This window comes from Macrobrachium nipponense, chromosome 36 (genome assembly GCF_015104395.2).
Source record: "Macrobrachium nipponense isolate FS-2020 chromosome 36, ASM1510439v2, whole genome shotgun sequence".
Classification (NCBI taxonomy): Eukaryota; Metazoa; Arthropoda; class Malacostraca; order Decapoda; family Palaemonidae; genus Macrobrachium; species Macrobrachium nipponense.
Window position 1 is genome coordinate 3,477,971 of NC_087220.1, and position 23,520 is coordinate 3,501,490.

At 42.4% G+C, this 23,520-nt stretch overlaps 1 protein-coding gene across 1 annotated transcript in view; it reads left to right on the forward strand.

The window, feature by feature from the left end:
- The window catches only part of LOC135203502 (gastrula zinc finger protein XlCGF8.2DB-like), a 64,829-nt gene that overhangs the window by 11,715 nt on the left and 29,594 nt on the right, over window positions 1-23,520 (forward strand). The window contains exon 2 of the mRNA XM_064233230.1: window positions 16,616-16,708. The gene's annotated coding sequence lies outside the window, so the exon portion shown is untranslated. The remainder of the gene's footprint in view (window positions 1-16,615; window positions 16,709-23,520) is intronic.

Below are 23,520 nucleotides of genomic sequence, written 5' to 3' on the forward strand. Positions count from 1 at the left end.
ATCCAAAGTCGCTGCTTCTTCGGGACTGATAGTTCCCAGAGAAGACTCGGCTTTCGGGAGACTGTCAGTCTGGCCGTAGGGCTGTTTCCTACCTGGCCCACCAGACTGCAAACCTGTGAGCCAACCTGGTTCTTAGGAGGAAGGACGCTGTCATAACTCGTATAACCAGGTTGGCAGGGTTATAGTCAGCATTGGATTTTAGGAACAGACCGTTGCTGGGTTCTGCCTCTCTTCCCTAGAGACATGGTGGATGCTGCAGTGGACTAGCTTAGAGCTGAAGACAGTGATCATCTTGTCCACCAGGCAGTTGTCAAGACACCTGGGCCGTCTCATGCAACTGCGGCTAGGCCTCAGAGCCAAGCTAGCTCTTCCTCCGCTCCCAAGAAGACTCCTCCTTCAAAAGGGGTGCGAGGAAAGACCCAGCCTTCCTCCTTCACTTCGAAAGGGGATCAACAGCCCCGCTCTAAGTCCCTCTTCTCTCTTAGGAAGGGAGGTAAGCGAAAGGGGAAGAAAGGGAAACGCTAGGAACGGCATTCCCTCTAAGCTGCTGCCATCTGTGGGGCGGGGGTTACCTTCGGGAGGGATATCTTCTGCCCTTCGAGTGGAGGCCACTTTTCATCGACTGTCTGGTCCAACTTGAGACATACATCCCTGGTTCTGCCAAGGATCTGGCACTCAAAGAAGAAGTGCTATCAATGCTGAGCAAGTGAGCTGTGAAAGTCGTTCAAGATCCGTCACCAGGGTTCTACAGCTGACTTTTCTTAGTGGAGAAGGCTACAGGGGCCTGGAGACTGGTGATAGATGTCTCTCCCTTGAACCGATTCGTTCGCCAGACTCGGTTCACGATGGACCTGAAGGATGTGTATTTTCAGATAACCATCCATCATTCCTCCAGGAAGTACCTTCGCTTTAGCCTTGAGGTGACTGTGTTCCAATTCAAGGCACTTTGTTCCAGACTTTCGACCGCCCCTCAGGTGTTCACAAGAGTGTTCACCTTGATGTCAGCATGGGCCCACTCAGTCGGGATACGTCTCTTGAGGTATCTGGATGACTGGCTAGTCCTGGCAAGCTTGCTCTCGCAGTTGCTACAGGACAGGGATCAACTTCTCAATTTTTATCACGATCCCTAGATCGTGATAAATTTTGAGAAGTTGGATCTCATTTCCAAGCAGAGGATAAAGTACCTGGGCATTCTGATCGACACGGTAGTAGCATGAGTCTTCCCCGCAGACTCGAGAATCAGCAAGTTCTGATAGGCAGCTCAACTGCTCCTGTCTCAACAGGAACAGCCAGCTCGGCTTTGGCAGGTCATGATTGGTAAATTGTCGTCACTAGAGAAGTTAGTCCCTCACGGGTGTCTTTACCTGCTGTCTCTTCAGTGGAATCGAAAGGGGTGTGGTCACAGGCTCGAGATCCTCAATCCTTTCTTATCCCTTTAATGGAGGAAGGATTTAGCCTTGTGGCAAGACAACAGGAACCTCTTAATAGGAGTGGAGTTGCACACTCCCCTCCGGACATGCTTCTATTCTCGGACGCATCGAACGAGGGTTGGGGCACACACCCAGAGGAGTTGCTGACTGCAGGAGTGTAGAATCGACACGACAAGCACCTTTACATTAACGTTCTGGAACTCAAGGCGGCTTTCTGAGCCCTCCAAGAGTTCCAGGATCAAGTGATGGGACACTACATGGTGTTGATGAGTGACAACACCACAATAGTGGCATATGTCAACAAACAGGGGGGCCTATTGTCTCTCCCATTGCATCAGTTGACAGTGCAGATGCATGAGTGAGTTGCAGCGCACTCGATAAAGCTGTCAGCTAGAAACATTCTGGGCACAAGGAATGTAGTGGCAGATGAGCTCAGCCGCCAGAACCGGGTGATTGGGACAGAATGTTCTCTACACCCAGACATAGCAGAAAGGCTGTTCGACCTATGGGGGCATCCAGTGGTGTACCTGTTCACCACCCGGCACAGCAGAAAACTTTTGGCTTTCTTCTCCGTCTTGTCAGACCCATGGGCAGCTGCAGAGGATGCATTCCAACATCCGTGGGACAACCTCTAAGTTTATGCCTTTCCCCTGTTCTGTCTGATTTGTAAGGTGATCAGCAGAGTGCTGGTCACCAGCAATCTTCGGATGATGCTGGTGGCTCCAAAATGGCCGTAGGCCATTTAGTATCCTGATCTGTTGGCTCTTCTTTCCGAGGCACCGCGAGAGATTCCCCCGTGGTACAACCTTCTGTGTCAACTGCACATAGAATGGTACCACTTGGCAGTACAGTTCCTGTCTTCATGGCTGGCGGTTATCCACCATCTGTTGCGAGCAAGAGGATTTTCTTGCTGAGCAGCAACAGAGAAGGCCAGATACTTCAGACCTCTGCAGTAGTGTACCAGGGAAATTGGGCCATCTTCTGTGGTTGGTGTTGTGGACGGGGTCTCTCTCCACGTAGAGCCACTCTTCATCAGATTGCAGGTTTCCTAGTCTTTCTTCGCCGAGAGAAGCTCCTCCCTGTTTCTGCAGTTAATGGCTACAGGTCTGCCTTGGCCCTGGTCCTGAAACTGTGAGGAGTGGATATTTCCTCTTCTACGGAGATATATCTTCTAATGAGGAGCTTTGAGAGGTCTTGCCTACCTAGGGAACTCAGGTTTAGGGATCTGACCCTCAAGAACGTCTTTTTGCTGGCCCTTGTTTTGGCGAAGAGAGTAGGTGAGCTTCATAGTCTCTCTTACAATGTCAAACATTGAAGGATGGAGATCTCTTATGCTTGATTTTGCCCGAGAGCCCACAAAGTCAGAGGTATTGGTTCTACCCTTGTTTTCCACAAGAACCTGTCAGTTTCGCAGATACTGAAGGCAGAGGTTTGGGCCAACCAGACCACCTTCACCTCCTACCTTTGGGATATTGCGGTCCTTGGATACCTTTTCCTTGGGACCCGTGGTGGCTGCTCAACAAGTTGTGTAGCTTACCCAGGTCCTCTAACTGGACAAAGTTGCATCTTGCCTTATGTAATTGTATGAATTGGTGTGAATGAGTGTGACTGGCATCTCTTCCTCCTTTATTCTTCTCTCTTCCTACGGGCAGAAGCTGCGGTTGTCACATGCTGGAAGGGGCAGTCGATGCTGGTAAGCTATATTACTGAGCCCCATTCTGTCCCTTTCAGTAGGTTATAGAAGCATATATCTGTCCCTTCCCTAACAAGGGGGGAAGAGGACATTAGCATGACACAAACCCAATACTTGTATATTTGTCATCTTGCTTCCGACTATAAGTTCGTTTGCTATTCATAAGAGGCTACGCTTGTCTCCCTCTTATGAATTGGTCCAGAGGTCTGGCCATTGGTCTCACAGTTCTCATACTTCAACCAAGAGGCAAGATTCCCCCCCTTGCTCTTATGACCAGGGTGGGAATCTTGGTTGGGCAAACACCAGTCTGTTCACAAGACTCTTATCAGATTCCTCCCACCAATCAGTGAGTCTTCCTTATGTAAAGGACTGAAAGTTTGTATTACTTTTCTGCCTCAATCTTCCATACTGCTCACCAAAACTTATGATTTTTACATGGAACTTACTGTGTAATTATAGTGCTAAGAGCTTCTTACCTACAGCAGCCTAACAATTGAAAATCAACGGTAGCGCTAGCGTTGGTTACGGTGTAGCTGGAACTGCCCACAACCGGGGTTTATATTGGGAACAACCTGGTAGAGAGCTTCATTTCGTAGTCTGCTGGCTCTCGGTCTTCATCAGCACATTGTGTTGATGAGTTCAGAGTTCTTGGTGAAGGTCTCTGTTTTGTTTTGTGATAGCACATTCTTTCAGATATGTCTGATTCTAGGACAGTTCCCACCCTCAATCGCTTTTTGTTCGCTTGACAGATAGCACGTATCCTGTTACAAGCGAACGTTTTTGGTCTCTCAGCCCGACCCCCACAGCAAATTAAGAATAGATCTGTTGTTGACAACCTGCTTTTAGTTTCAGATTATTGTTCCAGGATTCTCTTTTGCATGGGAGTGAGGACACAGGAGCTCATCGGTCCTGCTCAGCCTGCAAGAGAAGGATGAGTACCCTCAGACACAATCGACATTCTATGTGTATAAGCTGTAGAAAGGTACAATGCAGTATAACTCAAAGATGTGATGAGTGTAGGGACTGGTCTACCAGATGGACGGATACGTAAAGCATAGGAAGGCACTAGCGGCCAAGAGCAAACATAAGATAGCTATTGAGCCTAAGAAGGTTAAATCAAAGGATTAGGAGTCAGTACTCTTTAAGAAACTTGAGGATAGACTGTCTTCCAGCATGACATGCCTTTTTCCTAATTTATTGACTAAACTGAATGAGGATTCTAGTAATAGGCAAACAATGTCTAATCATTCTTTTTCAGCTTCCCTGCCTGTTCCAGAACCAGCCCTAACAGGTGCTGGGGGTAATGAAGATCCACAGACATGAAGGGTAGGAACTGTCGGGCCCCTTGGTGCAGAGCAGGCAGTGTCAGCAGCAGATATCCCCCCTTCCCCTGAAAGGGTAAGTTGTGAAAATAACATAGCAATAGGCGTCACGAAGACAGTTAGGGATACGAGCGTAGATGTATTGGAAAAGAAGTTGCAAGGACAGCTCTCTTCTTATTCTGATTTCAATCTTGGTAGGTCTTGGTCTCCGTTGGACCCTTTGGAATTTTTGTTCCCTGCCGCTAGTTTGCCTCGTAGTAAGTCAGTTAAGCCTTTCTTGGATATAGTAGGGTCAGGTTCGGCATTAGTAAGTAGGGAGAAACCCCCTTCCTCGTCAAAGATTCCTTTCCCTTCGGGGGCTACCTCGGAGCCTTTTGCCGCTGAGAGCGAGTCGTATAAGACTCCTTTTAACTTAGTGGAGTATAACAGGAACTTCTTAGGTCTCTCTCAGGGGCACAGACAATTAGTGAGGCAATGTTTTCACCTAGGATTTCCTAACATTCAGGATCATGTCCTCAAGAATTTTCCTGAGTTTACCAATGAGATGCGTCTCGATTATCGGAGGCAACGAATCCATATATTTCTTATCCCTGAAAAGGATGGCTTCTTCATTGGTACCCTCTTCGTCTTCAGCCTTTCCACCTGTCTCGGGAGCTATCCCAATTTCTTTACCTCCTAAACTGACCTCTCAGAACCTTTCACATTCTTCCTTTTTGAGCCACCTTGAGGTGCCTCCTTCAGTACCTTTGTCGGTGTGGCGGGATCACAAGCTCAAAAAACAAGCGTGCAAAATCCCCCCTCCCCCCTCCCCCCAACATAAACTTAACCAATCCAGCTGCCAAACTCACCCTCAGTCACACTTTCCTCTTTACACTACGGAATACACGCAAGTTCAGAGAAGAGCGGGCAAGAACAGTCAATCCTCCTCTCATTTTTCCCTTTACTTCCTTGTTACACTGGAATGAACAAGAAAATAAGAGGAATTCTATGGAGTCTACTGCTCAGAGTTCGAATTCGAGAGACTGTTTTTGGTTCAGTCTTAGGATCTTACTGAACATACGTCAATCTGTTTAGGATGCATTGCGCCAAGAGGATTGAATGCCTCTCTCTGGTGCTACTCTTTTGAGAACAACCAGTTTGGCTTGAAATGGTCATCTTTGGTATCCTGTTATCACCGTAGAAATCTCCCTTCGGGACAACTTCACCTTCACTCTCTTCATTAGAGAATGAAGGAGGTCTGCTTCTAGTCCTTATTCTTATCTCTCGAATGAAGAAGAATTAGGCTGGAGCATGATTTACAGGAACCTATGAATATACTAGTATATTTCCAACGCAACATGCTTTTGTTATCGGTTGCATCATCCAAGTTATAGGTGCATATCTGTAAGTTAATTCTTCTGGTATTTGACCGAGATGAATAGTACTTTCTCTTAATTAACCTGAAAGTCAGGACAACCTTTCAGGGCTCCCAAGAGTTTCATGTTTTGATTTTGAGATAACTAGTGGTATTGTTTCCCAACAACACCATAGCATTTGTATTATTACCGAACAAAAGGATTTTCTTCCCTCCTATTTCGGTTGAAATGCAGATGATGGCGTGTATCTTTTTGCCCTTGATGGTTTTAGCCGAATGCATTCCATCATGGAACGCATTACCCAGCAACACAGTATAAAGAGTCAAGCGAGTGGCATAATACTGCTCTCTCTCTGAGATTCTGTTTGTTTTAGTATTTTACTCCTCTGTTGAGGTCTAACTACCCATACGAATCTCTGCCTGGCAATCACAGACTTACGTCTCTGGTTGGCTCGGAATTCTCGTATAAGGCCCATGTCTCGTGGTCCACATTTGCTGTTGCGAAAATTTTCAGACAGATATATCTCATGAGACTCATTATCATCTTTCTGTTACCCCATGGTATAACAGAAGTCTGAAGCCTAGTCTTCTGTTCCATCGCACCTGCCGCTGAGATGACGCAGAATGATTTTCTTTAGACAATTTGAGTTTTGTCTTCTAATATACTTGAAGTGGTTCTTCAGGCAGTACAAGCCCTGTGTTTTCATTACTGAAAAGACCCTGTCTTCATTGCAAGCTCGGATTTTCTTGCCAAACAGCAATGAAATAGTGAAATAACTTTTTCAGTCCTCTGTAAAACAGCAGGAATTAGAGCCATCTTTATTGGTTGGTGTTATCGACGGGAGTTTTTCCATGATCAGAATCGTGAGAGTTTACTGTGAAGACATAGGTCCACATTCACCTTAGTCATTCACTAAGTAGTATTGTTTCTCCTTGGCTGAGATTCAACTACTGATAAGAAACTTCTGTCCTGCCATCACAGAGACCTCGGTCTCTAGAAGGCCTTTAGCACTTGTCTAATGTGCATATGCCTCACAAGAATCATCATCTCGTCTTTCAACATCTTTGGCGAACAAGATAGGTGATTTGCATGGTTTGTTCTCAAAATCACCTTTCAAAAGGTGGGTGTCATGTCGTGACTACGTCTTGGATGCGCAATCATTTGGCTTCTGTTGACAAGTCCGAATTCTTCATGATTTCCTGCGCTGTAGACTATGTATTGGTTGATCCAGATCAATCATTACTTTGTCTTATTGGTATGTTGCTGTACTTGCAAAGGATCGATACCCTTCATTGAGTGTCGATACCTTTATCCACTACTGACTTCCTATGCAGAAGTGTCTATGACACATCTTCCTCTGAATCTTACGAGATCACGAGAAAATTCTCTACAGTTGGATAAGTCCACCATTTTCTCTCTCAGAGAGAAAACAGAATATGCCAGACCGGAAGATAGATGCAGTCTCATTATGATCACATTTATATCTTTCTACCTTTGGGTCTGCTCACAGGTCCTTGGAATATCTTTTCCTTAGACCGGTGGTGGATACTCACAAGTTGTGTTTACTTACCCAACTCCTTCAGGAGAACACGCTGCATCTCGCCTATGGTGTGCGGTTCTAGAAGTAAGAAGGATGCAAGAGTGACTGGCCTCCCCACTTTCCCCTCCTTGTCCTCCTCTTCCTTCAATTTGAGGATAGGACTCAAACTTACACTTGCTGGTCGGGGAGTTGATGCAGTAATCTTGCACTTCGAGTTTCCTTTTATTTTTCTTATCAGAATTATAGAAAGGAGACTGGCAATAATGCAAACCCTTCCCAAGCCCATTTTCGGATGAATCACTGTTCCTCCTTACGACCAGGAGGAATAGCCCAGGTGTGTGAACTCCAGTCAGTTCTAGAGACGCACTCACATTCCTCCCACCAATCAGTGAGTCTTCCTGATGTAAAGAACCGAGGGTTTGTGTATCATGTAGGAAGAAATCAGTTTTGTAAAGTAAATTGTATTTTTCCTAACTCTACAAACCTGAGGTTCTGTACATTAATGCCCACCTCATGCCACCCCTCAATGTGAAAACTGGGTCAAAAGGCAAAGTGGAGTGTTTACATCCAGGCAGGCAGCCTACCTGCCCAACAGACAGTAGTTGCTGCCTAACCACCCTGTTCAAGAATTTAATGGCCGTATTCCAGCCTACACTGAAAATAAATAAACCCATTGGTTATCTTTAGCTTTATTCTTTCCGACACTACAGATTCATCCAAACCTTTTACGAATCAATGATGCTTCTCAAATACCCATTAATCCCTTAAACGCCGACTGGACGTATTTTACGTCGACATTTTTTGTCTCTCCGGTGCCGACTGGTCGTATTTTACGTCGACATACAAAAGTTTTTTTAAAAATTCGCGGAAAAATACTTTTAGGCCTACCGGCCGAAAACTCTTGAATCACGCGCCTTGGGGGATGCTGGGAGTTCACGGATCAAGGTATTGTTTTGTTTACAATCGTTATGCAGGCGCACAAGCGCGAATTTCTTTCTTGCTGCACTAAAAAGTATCTGTGACACATCTCGGAAATTATTTCGTCACTTTGACATAATTTTTGTACCATTTTAAATTAGCCGTTACATGGAGTATTATATATGAAAATGTGTGCATTTGTATGTAGAATACAAAAAAAAAATACTCATGATTGTAGCTTTTATCAGTTTTGAAATATTTTCATATAAATAACGATAAGTGCCAAAATTTCAACCTTCTGTCAACTTTGACTCTACCGAAATGATAGAAAAACGCAATTATAAGCTAAAACTCTTATATTTTAGTAATATTCAATCATTTATCTTAATTTTGCAACTAATTGGAAGCCTCTAGCACAATATTTCGATTTATGGTGAATTTATGAAAAAACGTTTTCCTTACGTCCGCGCGGTAACTCTTCCGAAAAAAATCATACATGCGATTGTGGTAATGTTTGCACCATTTTAAAATTAGCCGTTACATAAAGTTTCATATATGGAAATGTGCGCAATTTCATGCACAATACAACTAAAAACAACTTATGGTTGTAGCTTTAATCAATTTTGAGATATTTTCATATAAAAAATGATGTGACAAATTTTCAACCTTTGGTCAACTTTGACTCTACCGAAATGGTCGAAAAACGCAATTGTAAGCTAAAACGCTTATAGTCTAGTAATATTCAATCTTTTACCTTCATTTTGCAACAAATTGGAAGTCTCTAGCACAATATTTCGATTTATGGTGAATTTATGAAAAAAATAACATTTTCTTTACGTCCGCGCGGTAACTCTTCCGAAAAAATCATACTTGCGATTGTGGTAATGTTTGCACCATTTTAAATTAGCCGTTACATAAAGTTTTATGTATGAAAATGTGCGCAATTTCATGTAGAATACAACAAAAAATAATTGAAGGTTGTAGCTTTTCTCATTTTTGAAATATTTGCATATAAATCAGGATAAATAGAAAAAAAACCATGTTCGGTCAACTTTGACTCTACCGAAATGGTCGAAAAACGCAATTGTAAGCTAAAACTCTTACAGTCTAGTAATATTCAGTCATTTATCTTCATCTTGAAACAAATTCGAAGTCTCTAGCACAATATTTAGATTTATGGTGAATTAAAAAAAAAAAACTTTCCTTCCCTCCACGCGCAGATTCTCCGCCACAAATCTCCGAAATGCGTACGTCCCATTCTCGGAATATTTGCTCCGTTTCATATTAGGCATTTCATAGAGTTTTATATATGAAAATATGCGCAATTTCATGTAGAATAAAACGAAAAAAATTTGAAGGTTGTAGCTTTTCTAATTTCCGAAATAATTGCATATAAAAAAATATATAAAAAAATTCGACATTTGGTCAACTTTAACTCGTCAGATATGGTCGAAAACTGCACTTGTAAGCTAATACTCTTACAGTATAGTAACATTTAATTATTTGTCTTCATTTTGAAAGAAATTGGAAGTCTCTAGGACAATATTTAGATTTATTGTCCAATGAAAAATACATGGCAAACTTTTTTGATGGGATTCTTTGAAAATAGAATGTGGCTGAAAATATCCAAGAAATATTGTTATACAATATTTTGTTTATGTCCGCGCGTTACGAATTCATGCATTATTTTGTGATAATATTTTCTCCGTGTTGCTTTTATTGTTTTACAATGTGTTATATACCAAAATGATCGCAATTTAGTGTACATTACAACGAAAAAAAAGTAACTTGTTACCTTTAACCGTTTTGCGCACAGCGCGATTTGAATAATTATATATGAAATTTCGTTTTTGCGCTATCATATATCGCATTATTTATATATGATAATGATAATTTTTTTCCTTTCTGATGGTTGCATACTAAACTTCAGCCAATGACAAAAAAAGGAGCCAAAAATGAACTCAATCTTGAAAACTAAGCTTGCTGTGATTTTTTGAAAAAAATATTTTTTCTGCTTCCGCGCTCACTCCGAAACACCTCCGGCACACGGGAGACAATTTTTAATTTACCGCTTCGGCGTTTAAGGGTTAATTTGAAATGTCTAGAAGTCTGGCAATTGAACACATGCATTTTCAACATGTTAGAGGCATGGGACTTTTCCTTTGCTCTACATGACCAGAAATAAAGACCCAGGTGAGGTGCACCACCAGTCATTTCAGAAGCTTACTCAAAACCCTCCTACCCAAAAAATATGTCTTCTGTAACCAAAGACTGAGGGTTTGTATTCATGTAGGAACAAATGACAAATTTTAAAGTAATTTGTATTTTTCCTAACATAACAAACCTAAGGTCTTTGCATGTACTGCCCACCTCAAGCCACCCCTCATTCTGATACCTGGGTCTGAAGGTAAGTGAATGCAGTGTTGCTGTTCATTCTGTGTGAGGCATTCTGCACGCTTACTTAAACAGTGGAAGGGCACACTCAAGCATTTTGTTTTCTAAACAAGAGGGATAACTGAAATATTTCTTGGATATTTTTAGCCACATTCTATTTTCAAAGAATCCCATCAAAAAAGTTTGCCATGTATTTTTCATTGCAAACTTTCTGATGTTTCTTGATTGTTATTCATGATGCCAGCACACTGGATTACTTTTATTATGTACGACATTTATTAAATTTGTTATACAATATTTTAGAAGTTCAAAATATGCATATTTAAATTAGTGTATATGTAAATGTACAAATAAAGATAAGAACTAAAGCAAAACTTTACAGAATTCTTAATTGATATATAGCAAATATATAAGCAAATATATAGACTTCTTGATCGTCTTCATCGGGTATGTTTTGGTATCTTTGAATTGCCTTAATCATAACATGATTAGGATCAAACTCCACACATCCTCCAGAGCTTCTTACCTGCTCAGATACAAGAACCAACGATGCCTGAGTGGAAGTCAGCAGCTTATTTCTGGTCTTGGTTTTATTAAGGTTCATTTTAGAGAAATCCTCTCTACATCAGCGTTGGAAGTTGGTAGTGCCAAGATGTTGATAAGAAAATCTGGAAGAACCTCAAAAATCTTCTAACCATCTGTATTTCTCAGATGAGACAAGTGATGGAAAAATTCTTTTGGGTTGTTTGTTTCCTTTATATCATTAGGCAAAGAGATTTGTTCCTCTGCATTATACAAACCCTCGGTCCTTTACATTAGGAATTACTTTCAGCGTAGGCTGGAATTCAGCCATTGAAGATTTAACAAGGTAGTTAGGCAGTAACTGCTTGTCCGGTAGTCGGGAATCCCGCCTGACTGGACGTAAACATTCCACTTTGCCACCGGCGTGGTGAACAGACGTGCTTTCACTCTCCACCCCATTTTCTGCTACTTTTCATGAGATCTTTCCTTGTTTTGTGAATGTTGTTTGTTTGCATTTTTGTTTGAATTATTGAAAGCAACATGCAAACCCAGGAATCGTATAAGCCTAAGCGCCCCCAGTCTCTCAGCACATTTGTTCTGGAGTCAGGGTTAGGAAATGTGGTAGTAGCTTCTGCTCCCGAGCAGAGAGAGATCCTCACACACTACGTGCGAGGTGCCGAGGGCATGAGTGTGATAGGTCCAACCCCTGCAATACTTGTATATCCTGGTCGGCACAGCAGTGGGTAAGGTATGAGGGGAGGAAGCGATCTTGGGGGAAGACTTCCAAGGCTTTGTCTGAGGGTTATACGCCCCCAACGACTGTTGGAGGTCGATTCTTCATCGTTCTTTCTCCTTCCCTCTTTGTAAGCTTACTTGATTTGCTGTTTCCCTTCAGACGTAATTCATCCCTCTGCTTCTTCGTATCTTCTACTAACCTGACTTTTTCTCCAGGGGCTAATGGTATATTTTATGTCTACCCCTGTGACGTATGGATCTGCAGCAGGGACGACTACGACTGTATCCGTACCTGGATATGTGGCCCCAACGCACTTGGTGTACACTCAACTTGTTAACATCATAACACCTTTGGTGGTGATGACATCTGGGCCACATTTGTCAGAGGCAAATCCATTCCTGCCTCCTCCTCCTCCAGGTTACGCTGTTTTGTCTCCTCCCGCAACTTTTTTTCAACAACCTCCCAGGGTGCTATCCACCATCGGACCTCCCTACTATAGTGTTCCAGCTTTTGTCATCCGTGCCTGTGCCGGCTGCTGTACCAATTCCTGATTATGCAAGTGCTGTTGCAGTATTGGCATCTCCTGTCCCTGCTACCCCAGAGCCTACTGCATTGGCAGCCACTCCAGTGGCACCTTGGATGGGAGTTCAGGCTTTGGCCCATACTCCTACACCTAGTCCTAGAGGTTCTGCCTCTATGACAAGTACCGTCTTGGGTTCTCGTTTGTGAGCTTCCCCGAGTGCAGACAAGTCTATTGACAAGCATGCAGCTAGAGTCGGTGACGTTGAGTCTGCTCACCGTCATGACTCAGGCACTGTGCAGAAGGAAGGGTTGAGTCACTCAGGTGACTCACTTCTTACCAGCAACCGCTCTGTCCCCAGGGTTGATGTGCTGGTCTCACGAGATTGTGTGTGCAGTGAGACTCTTAGGAAGTCCCCCTTTCAGTCCTCTAGAGAGGTTTCGACCTCTTCGAGGACTGGGACATGTCGTGAGGATGGTACTCTTGCCAGTCAGGTTGTCGCTACTCTCCACCTGGTCCATGGTCACGTTCGTATGACTGATCGGTCCCAGTATCAAATAGTGTTTCTCCTCCCATGCGAGAGCATCATACCATACCTCAGGGGAGTGCTTCTCCAGAGTGAGAGCGCTCTTCTAGACCTGAGAATCAATCACCACTGCAGGTTGGTGACTGCAGCCCACTCACACAGTTAGCTCTGCTAGCAGATCTTCCTCACCTGTCCCTTCAACTTCCTCACGATACACCGGGAGTGGTGAGGGATCTCCCCAGGGTCCAGTCACAAGAGCTTACGTTCCCAGCACGGTCTTAGGACCCGAGAGGTCCTATGGTCAAGTGGTGCAGGAAGGTCATAAGGGGTATGCTGAGGTTTTTCCTTCTGAAGGAAAAGGGTCGAGGGAGGAACACATCCTAGAAGGACTTGATGGTCCTTCCCCCAGGATGCGGTCACTCCCGAGGTCCAGAGAACTTTGCTTAGGTCATCGCTCTGGTTCGTCAGTACAATGACCTAGGGGAAGGGACCACGGTGACTTCCTCTGACTGCCCTTCACAGCAAGAATTGTTTTGGGCTCCTGAGAAGGAACCCAGGGCCTCTATGGGCTTACCGTGGTCTTCCTTGTCTGAAGAAGTCATGGACCAGGTGAACAATCTTGTCTTGGGGGCAAGAGAATTCTCTTAGGGCCAACAGATTGGACATGCTGCTTCCCCCTCCTCTACCTCGACAGAAGTGCTTCTATTCGACCTTGGACAACCCTTTGCTGACTAAGCAGATAGAGCCGGAGTTATTTCACTAGACTCTTGTCTTACTGCTGCAGCATCTTCTTGTGGGAAACCTTTGTTTTATGTAACAAGAGGCAGCGGCCTTGGAAACTATCACTATGGCAGCATTTCAAGTAGTCCCCTTGCTAGATCTGTGGTCCCTCATAGTATCCAAGGTCACTGCTTCCTCAGGACCAGTAGTTCCTGGAGAAGACTAGGCTTTTGGGAGACATTGCCAGTATGGAGGTAGGGCTATTTCCTACCTGGCCCACCAGGCAGCATAGCTGTGGGCCAACCTGTTGCTTAGGAGAAGGGATGCCATCCTTAATTGTATCACCAGGTCTGTGGGACCAGAGTCAGCATTGATGTTGAGGAATGGACCATTGCTGGGTTCCTCCTCTCTCTTCCCTAGAGAAATGGTGGACACTGTGGTGACAAGCAAAGATTTCCTGGTCTCCAAACATCTGCGGCTAGGCCTCCAGGCCAAGCTAGCTCTTCCTCCACCTCCAAGAAGACTCCTCCTTCGAAGGGGGAGAGAGGAAAAACACAGCCTTCTTTTTTCTCCTCGAAAGGAGCTCATCCACGTGCGTTTCAGCCCTCCCTCCCCCAGGGGAAGGTGGGTAAGGGAAAGAAGAAGAGAGGGGAATGCTAGGGACAGCATTCCCCCTTAGCTGCTGCCATTGGTGGGGCGAACCATTAGGCAACATGGCAGCGCTATGGAGGTGAGACCTATGTAGTATATGTCCTTTGGGAAGGATATCTTCCCTTCAAGTTGAGGCCATCCCTCACAGAAATTATGGTCTTTCTTCAGACTGACATCCCTAGTACTGCCAAGGATCTGACACTGAAAGGAAAAGTGCAAGCAATGCTGAGCAAGGGAGCTGTAGAAGTCACACGAGATCCGTCACCAGGGTTCAACACCTGAGTCTTCCTGGTGGAGATGGCTATGGGGGGCTGGAGACTGGTGATTGATCTCTCCTTTGAACTGATTCACTCGCCAGACTGGGTTTACGATGGAGTGCTTGCCGCATTTCAGGGAGAATGACTTCATGCTTTTGGTGTATTTGAAGGATGTGTATTTCCAGATACCCCTTCATCAATCCTCCAGGAAGTACCTTCGCCTTATCCTCTAGGGGAAAGTGTTCTAATTCAAGACACTTTGTTTCGGACTCTTGACTGCCCCTCAGGTGTTCACAAGGGTGTTCACCTTGATATCAGCTTGAACCCATTCATTCAGGGTACGTCTATTGAGGTATCTCGACGACTGGCTAGTACTGGCAAGCGAGCTCTCGCAGTTGCTACAGGACAGGGATTGTCTCCTCGACTTTTGTTGCGATCTTTGGATCATGACAAATTTTGAGAAGTCAGATCTTGTTCCCAAGCAGAGGATAAAGTATCTGGGCATGCTGATCGATACAGCAGCAGCGCAAGACTTCATATTAGGTCTACCTCTATGCTCGTTACAGCAGGTGTGCGAGATGAGAAGCTGTAAGAGCCTTCAAAGAAGAGGTGTAAGTTTTAAGGACCATGAAGGCTATGTGCCCTCAACAATGAAGAACTTAAAAAAGAAAACAATGCATTTAAAAGATATGCATATGTTCAGTTAAAATTTATACTTTGACAACACAAAAATAAAATTTATTCATACGTGAAACTGTACTTTAACTTATGTTTTGACAGCGGCGAGCATAGAAATAGTGGAATTCTCCGCGACTCTTGCTAATGCCATAAGATATACATTTAAGGATAATAGCAGGAATGTATGTAATAAAACATGGCATTTTGATTAGCTTCATGTTTATTTTTAATAGGCAAGCTTACAATTTACAATATTATTGTACTGAATAATGTAAAAAAATCAGTAATTTGAAAGTGGTGAATTTTTTCTGCATATGTAATAGAATTACATATGAAAATGGAAATGCGTTTGTACATATGTCACTTTTCCTAAGATCAAATTGAAAACTTTTGTTATCATTCTCTCTCGATCTCCCATCTATGCAAGAGTCCTTCAAAGAGCTCATATCTCTACGATGAGTCTCGATTGTAAATAATTAAGACAATACATCTATCTTTTATACTTCGAGTTGTTTCAAGAACCTTGAATTATACCAAATATGGAAGGAAGTGAGAAGACAGTCCCAGTCTCCTACTAGACACAGTCATCAGAGAGAGAGAGAGAGAGAGAGAGAGAGATGCTTGCGATGCGCCTCGACTACAAACCGCCATTCGCGACTGTGAATCAAAATTACTCTCCAGCTGACAGCTTTCCTGTACATCGTAGAAAGTTGGTCGAAGCCATAATACATAGACAAAGCAGCGAATCTTCGTCTGCACTGAAATGCGATACCAACTTCCACAGAGTTTTGTTATTCTGCATTTTGGCAAGACTTGAGTGAATGCATTGCTGGAAGGAAGGGTTTGACTCCCCACCCTACTGCCAGTAGTTAACTACCTAAAAACCTTGTTAAGTATTGGATGACCAGTTTCCAGCTGTGCTGAAGGTATTTCCATAGGTAAAGAGCTCAGGTTTGTATGTTAGGAAAAATACAAATTACTTGAATTAGTAATTTTTTGGTTTTGTAGTCAATTGTAACCAAACCTAGAATGCTACTTATATATCTACATTGCAGAATTATTGTATACTTTCTTTTTTAAGTGATGTATATGTAAACCTTTGCAAATAAAGCTTTAGACTAGTTCTGCAATATATTTTTTATTTTGTAATGTTTATGTGAAAGTAACAAATTTTAAAAGTTTATATTAATGTGGAAGTACCCAGAAACATTAGATTTTCTCACACATGTTTTGTTCTGCATTATTCTAACATTTGCATTAAGTCTGCAAGTGTTTAGTGTACACTCTCATTGATACTGTTTTGTGTATAGAGAACATCTATGTGCTGATGGAGATCACATTTCTTTGCCACAGATAACCTGTTTTGTTATGGTTGATCTCTGATAATCTGCAAAGGAACATGTTTTCTTTAGCATCAAGTTAATTTTCCTCAACAACAAACTCTTGGTAAGTGATATAAAAGTGAAGTATTTGCGGTTAGAGAGAATGTCCCTAAATTATATGTAGTATTTGACATAAACTTTGCTGAATCTTTAGTCATTTATTGAAACAAACACATTGTTCAAAACCCAGTTTGCCAGTTATTCACAATGTACTGACTTAAATTTTTGGCAGTTTTCACCTTGTTTCAGAGACACTGTTTTAAATGTCAACATACCAAAAAGTACAAATAATCTGATTAAAAATGACACCAGAGTGAGAGTAATATTTTGATTAGTAATTTATCAAACATAATTTTTATACATTCAACTTACCTGTCAGATATATACATAGCTATAGACTCCGTCTTCCCGACAGAAATTCGAATTTCGCGGCACGCGCTACAGGTAGGTCAGGTGATCTACCTGCCTGCCGCTGGGTGGCAGGAATAGGAACCATTACCGTTCTAGAACCAGATTTTCTCTGTCGCCGTATTGTAAACATACGTTTGCGGTACCTCCTGACTTGATTTTCGTGTTTCATCGGCATCGATCTTCTGGGCTGTTTTTTGCAGTGAAGTACTGGGTCTTTGGCTCGGCATACGCTTTTATTAACTTTAATTAACTTTTTAATGAATTTGGCTTCAAAAAATTGCGAAGAATATATAATGTGTAACTACCGAAATTGTCGGTAGACACTCACATAGTTTGCAAGAAAGGGAAAGATTAATATTAATATTTATTCATTAATATGTGTGATAAGTGTTAGAATTGATTGAGGAAATAAAACTAACTTCCTACTTTAAGGAATCAGTAAAGCATGTAACTAGATACGCTTCCTTTAGAAGTTTTTTGGATACTCGTACTAACGAGCAGTTAGAGTATTAACAATACTAGTAGTGTTGCATCCTCATCACCTTCTTACTTCACAGAAACTTCAAATTCATAATTGCAATTTGAAGACAAGGGATGTAGCTCAAAATGCGAGCTATTGAAAGGTAAGAAGTGGTTACAGTGTTCCCCATTGCAGTGGAGGGTGCGTCTGATCGGCTCTGTCTTGCTCCCAGGCCTAGACCTCTTTCAAGCTCCCAAGCCCAGAGGAGAAGGAATGTCGAAAGCCGTAAGGAGGTTTCAGAGAATCCCCATCGGTCAGGCGTCCCCTCGGCAGGTTCTGTAGAGCGTCCCAGACTGCCAAGGATAGCCATTGGAAAGGCATCCTAAAACAGTGTTTCTCCCTTATTATTATACCTACATACCCTCTAGAGAGAAGAACTTTAACGAAGATTCTCGTAAAATGCAAGATAAATCTCGTCATGGGTATGAGTAACTGGAAAGGAAGTTTTCCTTACAATCAATAGTCCCTTCCGGTGGACTTAATTAGACGTAGGTTACGGCCTTATGTCCAAGGATAGGAACCTTGAGTGATTCTCTTCGATCCTTGCTTCTCATTAGGATCTACTTCGTCTAACACTAATTTGTTTTATTAAAGAAAAGAACGAAGATAGAACATTCTCTCTCTGCTTTGGCTAGGAAAGAATGTAGTAGAGAATTCACTTTAAGACTACGGTATGGTCAAGTCATATGCACATACCGAAGTTAACTCTATGGCTGACATCTGAATTCCTACTATTCTTACAAAGGTTTCCTAGATTAATGCTGTTTACCTCGATGTAACAGTATTATAGAGGATTATAATACGGCAGTGCACGATATTATATAATGTTCTCATGCTTTCGAGAAGCGCATGAAGAAAGCATAACCTTATTAGAGCACGGAGAGCTCAGGAGAAGGGAGATGAGTCTGATGGGAAACATTCTCTTCGTGGCAGAAGTTGTTTCCCGAATGGACTATACTACGTCTATAAAAGTTTTTTCCTACTAAGAACGGAATTAACATAAGAAAGGATGCCGGGTACCATAAAGGCACAGATGTTCTGGCACATATCTAAAAAGAATTGCGCCAGAAGCGCCAGCCTGGCGCAAATTGCGCCAGAGGCGCCATCCAAGATTTTTCTCGTTTTAGCGAGTTATTAACCTAATAGTCCAGTAGCCTCTCTGACAGCATGAACTGCAACTCGGGGCTGCCTGCAACCTCCCAGCAGTTACCAGTTTTGATTTTAGATACTTGGTATTGTCACGACAACACCAAATCAGCTTTTGTATTTACCGAAATCCGTTTCGTTTAAATATAATTGCTCGAGCGTATTTTTTTTTTTTTTTATGCTCGATGGTTCTAGCCGAACACATTCCTTCGTGGAATGGATTACCTGGCAACTCAGGATGACGAGTCAGCGAGAGCTACTGCGTATTGAACTGCCTGATAGCAGCTCAGTATCAGCTGGGTCTCCGAGATGCACGGTCTGTTATGTCTCTCTCTCCCCTGCTTTGATTGACCACCGAACCGTATCTCTGCCCAACAATCATGGACTTAGGTCTCTGATTAACGGGGATTCTCGCAAACATGAAGGACCATCTACTGCTGTGACGGCAGGCAGGTAGATCACTCGATTTCATCGCCTTCGACACTGCGAGAATTTTCAACAGAGATATCTCTTGGACTCTTTCATCTTTCTGTTTACCGCACGGTAACAGAAGTCTGTATTAGTCTCCCGCTGCATCGCACTGCGATAATGCGAATGATTTTTGCAGACATCTGAGTTTGTCTTCAAATATCTCGTATTCGTATGTGTGCACTTGTTCATTGTTCACCCCGAATTAACAGATGTGTCAGAAGACATCGCTTACTCTCCGACCTGACACCTACTACTTCCAAATGTTCAGCCCATGAGAAGCAGTTCTTCAGGCAGTAATTCGCTGTGTCTTCATTACTGAGAAGCGCTCCGCTTTCATTGCAACTACGACACTCACCGGACAGCAATGAAATAGCAGTTAGCGTTCTCAGTCTTTGTAAGCACAGGTTCAGAATCTTGAGAATCCTTCTATCGATTCAGATGTGAAGACGTAGGTTACATTTTCTGTCCACCTTCGTCTTCAACGACACATAGTGTTGTTTCTCCTTAGCTGAGATTCAACTATACTATGAGATGTCTTGCCATCAGGGACCTCGGTCTCTAGAAGGCAATTGACTTTTGCCTGTTGGGCACATGCCTTAAGAGAATCATCACCTCGCCGTCTGGCATCGATGACGAACAAATTAATTTGTTTAGTCTCTTGGCATAACCCTTTTAGGGCGAAGGTCACGTGCCTTGCTCGGATGCTTGGACAACTTGCCTCCTACCGAACGCAGTCAGTCGGCAGCTGTCAGAGCGCCCGAGTCAGTTATGAACTTTGCTGTGGACTTAGTTCGGTTGTTCCAAATCAATCTTTTCTTCGTCCTAACCGCTTGCCCCAGTACTCATACCATCGACACCCACCATGGAGTGTCGGTGTTCCTATCCACTACCGACAAGAAGAACTTCACTGCATGGGGATAGGAGGCTCAGTAACGACAAGTTTCGTTCCTGATTTCGTTCCCCGTCTAATCGGAAAGGGGTCGATCCCAAGGAAGGATGAAATTATTTATTTTAATCACTTAGGCCAATTCCACGGCTCTCTCATATCGCAAGGAGCATCGAGAATCTCTTTTTTTTGCCCATGTTTGCGTTGACAAAAGAGAACCTATTTGGAAAACAGACACGGAACGTAACGATCCTTAAGAGGTTCGCTGCAAGATGTTGCACGTCCGTGAGAACCTTCTCGATCGACGATAATAACTGTTAACGTATGTCTAACATTTATTGGAAAGAGTTGTAAAAAACCGGCGAGAAGTCTTTTTTTTCATAGATCTCTTCGCAAGGTGGAAGAAGAACAGGCTTCCTATAGATTGCTTCCTTATTCTCGATCCCAGAGAAGTAGCAATATACGCCATCTTTAGTTTAAAGAAAGGGAAATAAACTTTAGTTTTTTTTTCCCCTAAATATAAATTCTTAACAGATTTTAAGATAAAGGGCATCATAGGAAGAGAGGATGATACTTTATGCCTCATTTTGGCCTTAGAGAGGTTGGATTCACAGAAGTCACGATTCTTCTCACAGCATGTTTCGTAAGGCTTTTCCAAGAGAGTCTGGATATTCTATCAGAATCTATTATAAATAGACCTGAAAAACCTCTCCACTCTGAGTCGGTCTGCGTGCAGACTGACCAGAAGTAGACATGAATGAGAGGAGTTTTTCAAGGTAAAAGACAAGAGTCATGGTAAAGACATAGAATTGCTGCAGATCGTGCTAGATGGAAAGGGGGAAACTGTCCTCTTCCGATACCTCTGTGAACCACTTGGGGGGTTTTTCTTCCCTTTCAGAGGGAAGAATCACCTTTGTATATATCTGCTATCAATAACGCAGTAAAAGGCTATACCCTGTCTCTACAAGGAGAATTAGAGATAGCAGAGAATTAAGATCTTTGGGATCTTATACGATACCCCAATACGACATGAGTAGGATATCAATTGGATTAACACGGACAAGGCTCTAACCAGGCGCCAGTCAGGCGACACCCAGGCGCCAACCAGGCGCCAGGCTCCAGGATCTCCAGCTTCTTCGCGTTTGGAGATAGAATTCACCAAGAGTCTCCTCTTTGAGATTTGTCACAAGATCAGTTGTTTCCTGACATGGACACAAGTTGTCGCACAGGTGGCCGTTGCCCGTGTCAGGATGGACTGAGATTGTGGGAGGTTTCTAGCAACAAACTTCTCATGGCAGGGACTCTAGTGGTCGGATAAGCGTCTTCATCTCTGTCAGGATGGTTTGATTTGGAGAGACGTTTTTTTGCAGGATCAGCCTTCACCTGCCAGGTACTCAAGATGTCGCACATGCGAACGTAACCTTGTCAGGATGGGACTGTTACTGCTTAACCCTTTGATTACGCCTGGGATGAGATCTCACAGGTCCCCAGAACCCGGAGTTTTTCTGACGGGAGTCACCTGTAGTATGCTACCAGACGCACGAAAACGTAAACAATCATTGTAACAGCTCGTTTCTTTGTTGTTTTCCTACAAATTAAACCTGTTTAGTTTTATGATAATATTTTGATAGTAGTCATCCGTAATATATATAATATGTAATTATGTAACATCACAAATAAATAAACATATCATATGTAGTACTATATATCGGGGTTTACTGTTGCCAGAGGTATGAGTACTTCACTAATTGCGGACGACACATTTTTTTTTCTTTTTATTCATTTTGAATCCCCGAAACACATCTACAGCACAGTTGAATTTTAGTGTTAATAGTTATTTGCATATCCGCCAGAAAACTATTCATGAAAATATTGATCATTTTTATGTTTCCGCTTACAAAATTGAGATTTATTATTTTTGAGAGAGAGAGAGAGAGAGGAGAGAGACGAGAGAGAGAGAGAGAGAGAGGAGAGAGAGATTTTGTTTTTACCAAGATACACACCCTCTAATTGTTCAACAATAACTCCAATAGGCGCAATTACAATAATGGTTGTAAATGAGGACATCACTGGTTATATATTAACCCCATTTCTGAATGATATTCATAGCAATAAAAAAGTAACCAGTCGACAAGAAATACTATACGTAGTTTTAGAAATTATGATTTATGAACGCTTTGGGAGCTCTTATATAAGACTAGCATGGAATTTGTCTTGTCTCGATTTTACCATTCAGACGTACACTTAGACTTATAAAACTCTTGACTATGGGAGATTTACGAATATATTTAGTACTTTATGTCAATCATGCTTTATATTTCAACGATATGGAATAACTTCTAATAACTTATTATACATTCTTGGAAATAAATAGGAATTTTATCTATTCAAGATTACATTTTTTTTTAGATGTATGTAGGAATTCTTCTCAGATATTTACATTATTTGTTACACCATTATTCTAAGACTACTATTTAGAAAAAATAACTATCTCCGACACTTCCATGATAATTAGAATACCGTTTCTTACCGGGAAAGTGTTTATGTGTGTGAGAGAGAGAGAGAGAGAGAGAGAGAGAGAGAGAGAGATACTGAGAATACCGTGTTACTTACCGGGAAAGTGTTTATGTGAGAGAGAGAGAGAGAGAGAGAGAGAGAGAGAGAGAGAGAGAGAGAGAGAGAATACTGTGTTACTTACCGGGAAAGTGTTTGTGTGTGTGTGGTGAGAGAGAGAGAGAGAGAGAGAGAGAGAGAGAGAGAGAGAGAAGCTGCTGTCAAATAATAAATGAACACTAAGAAAAATTAGAATATCTTTTTGTGCCATATAAAAAGGTAAATCATTTAAATGGGACCAGGTTAAATGAATAAAAGGAGACATAATAATTGTTCCCCCAGAACCTCTCCATCACCTGTGAAAATTATTCTAGCAGATTATACGTTTGCTGTCTACAAGTGGTGAATTCTTTTATTTTTGGCCTAAGCAGTAAAAGGTTATTGCAAAAAGGACTACTAGACATCCTAACAATTGTCTGTCGCCAGAAATTTCCCCAATGTTTTTATATTCATCTATTTCCTATTCGCCTTTCATACCGAATGAGAAAAAGAGAAACAACCCCTAGGGCATGAAGCGATTAGTCCTGGTCCCACACAAAAGGTACGCGCGCTGCATGGGTCCGTATAAGTACTCGCTCCAGCCGGGATTATTCATAGCCTAAAGGAATCCTTACCAATAACACCCGGCCCCAACGTTCCTGCGTTGCTAATCACTTTTATCACAAGTGGAGGAAACTGAGGTAATTTCTTTACTGGAACAGTAACAAAATAAAAAAAAAAAATAGTAAATTATATACCCAAACACGCACGCACAAACACACACACAAAATTGCGCGCGCGCGCAGGCACACACACACACACACACATATATATATATATATATATATAT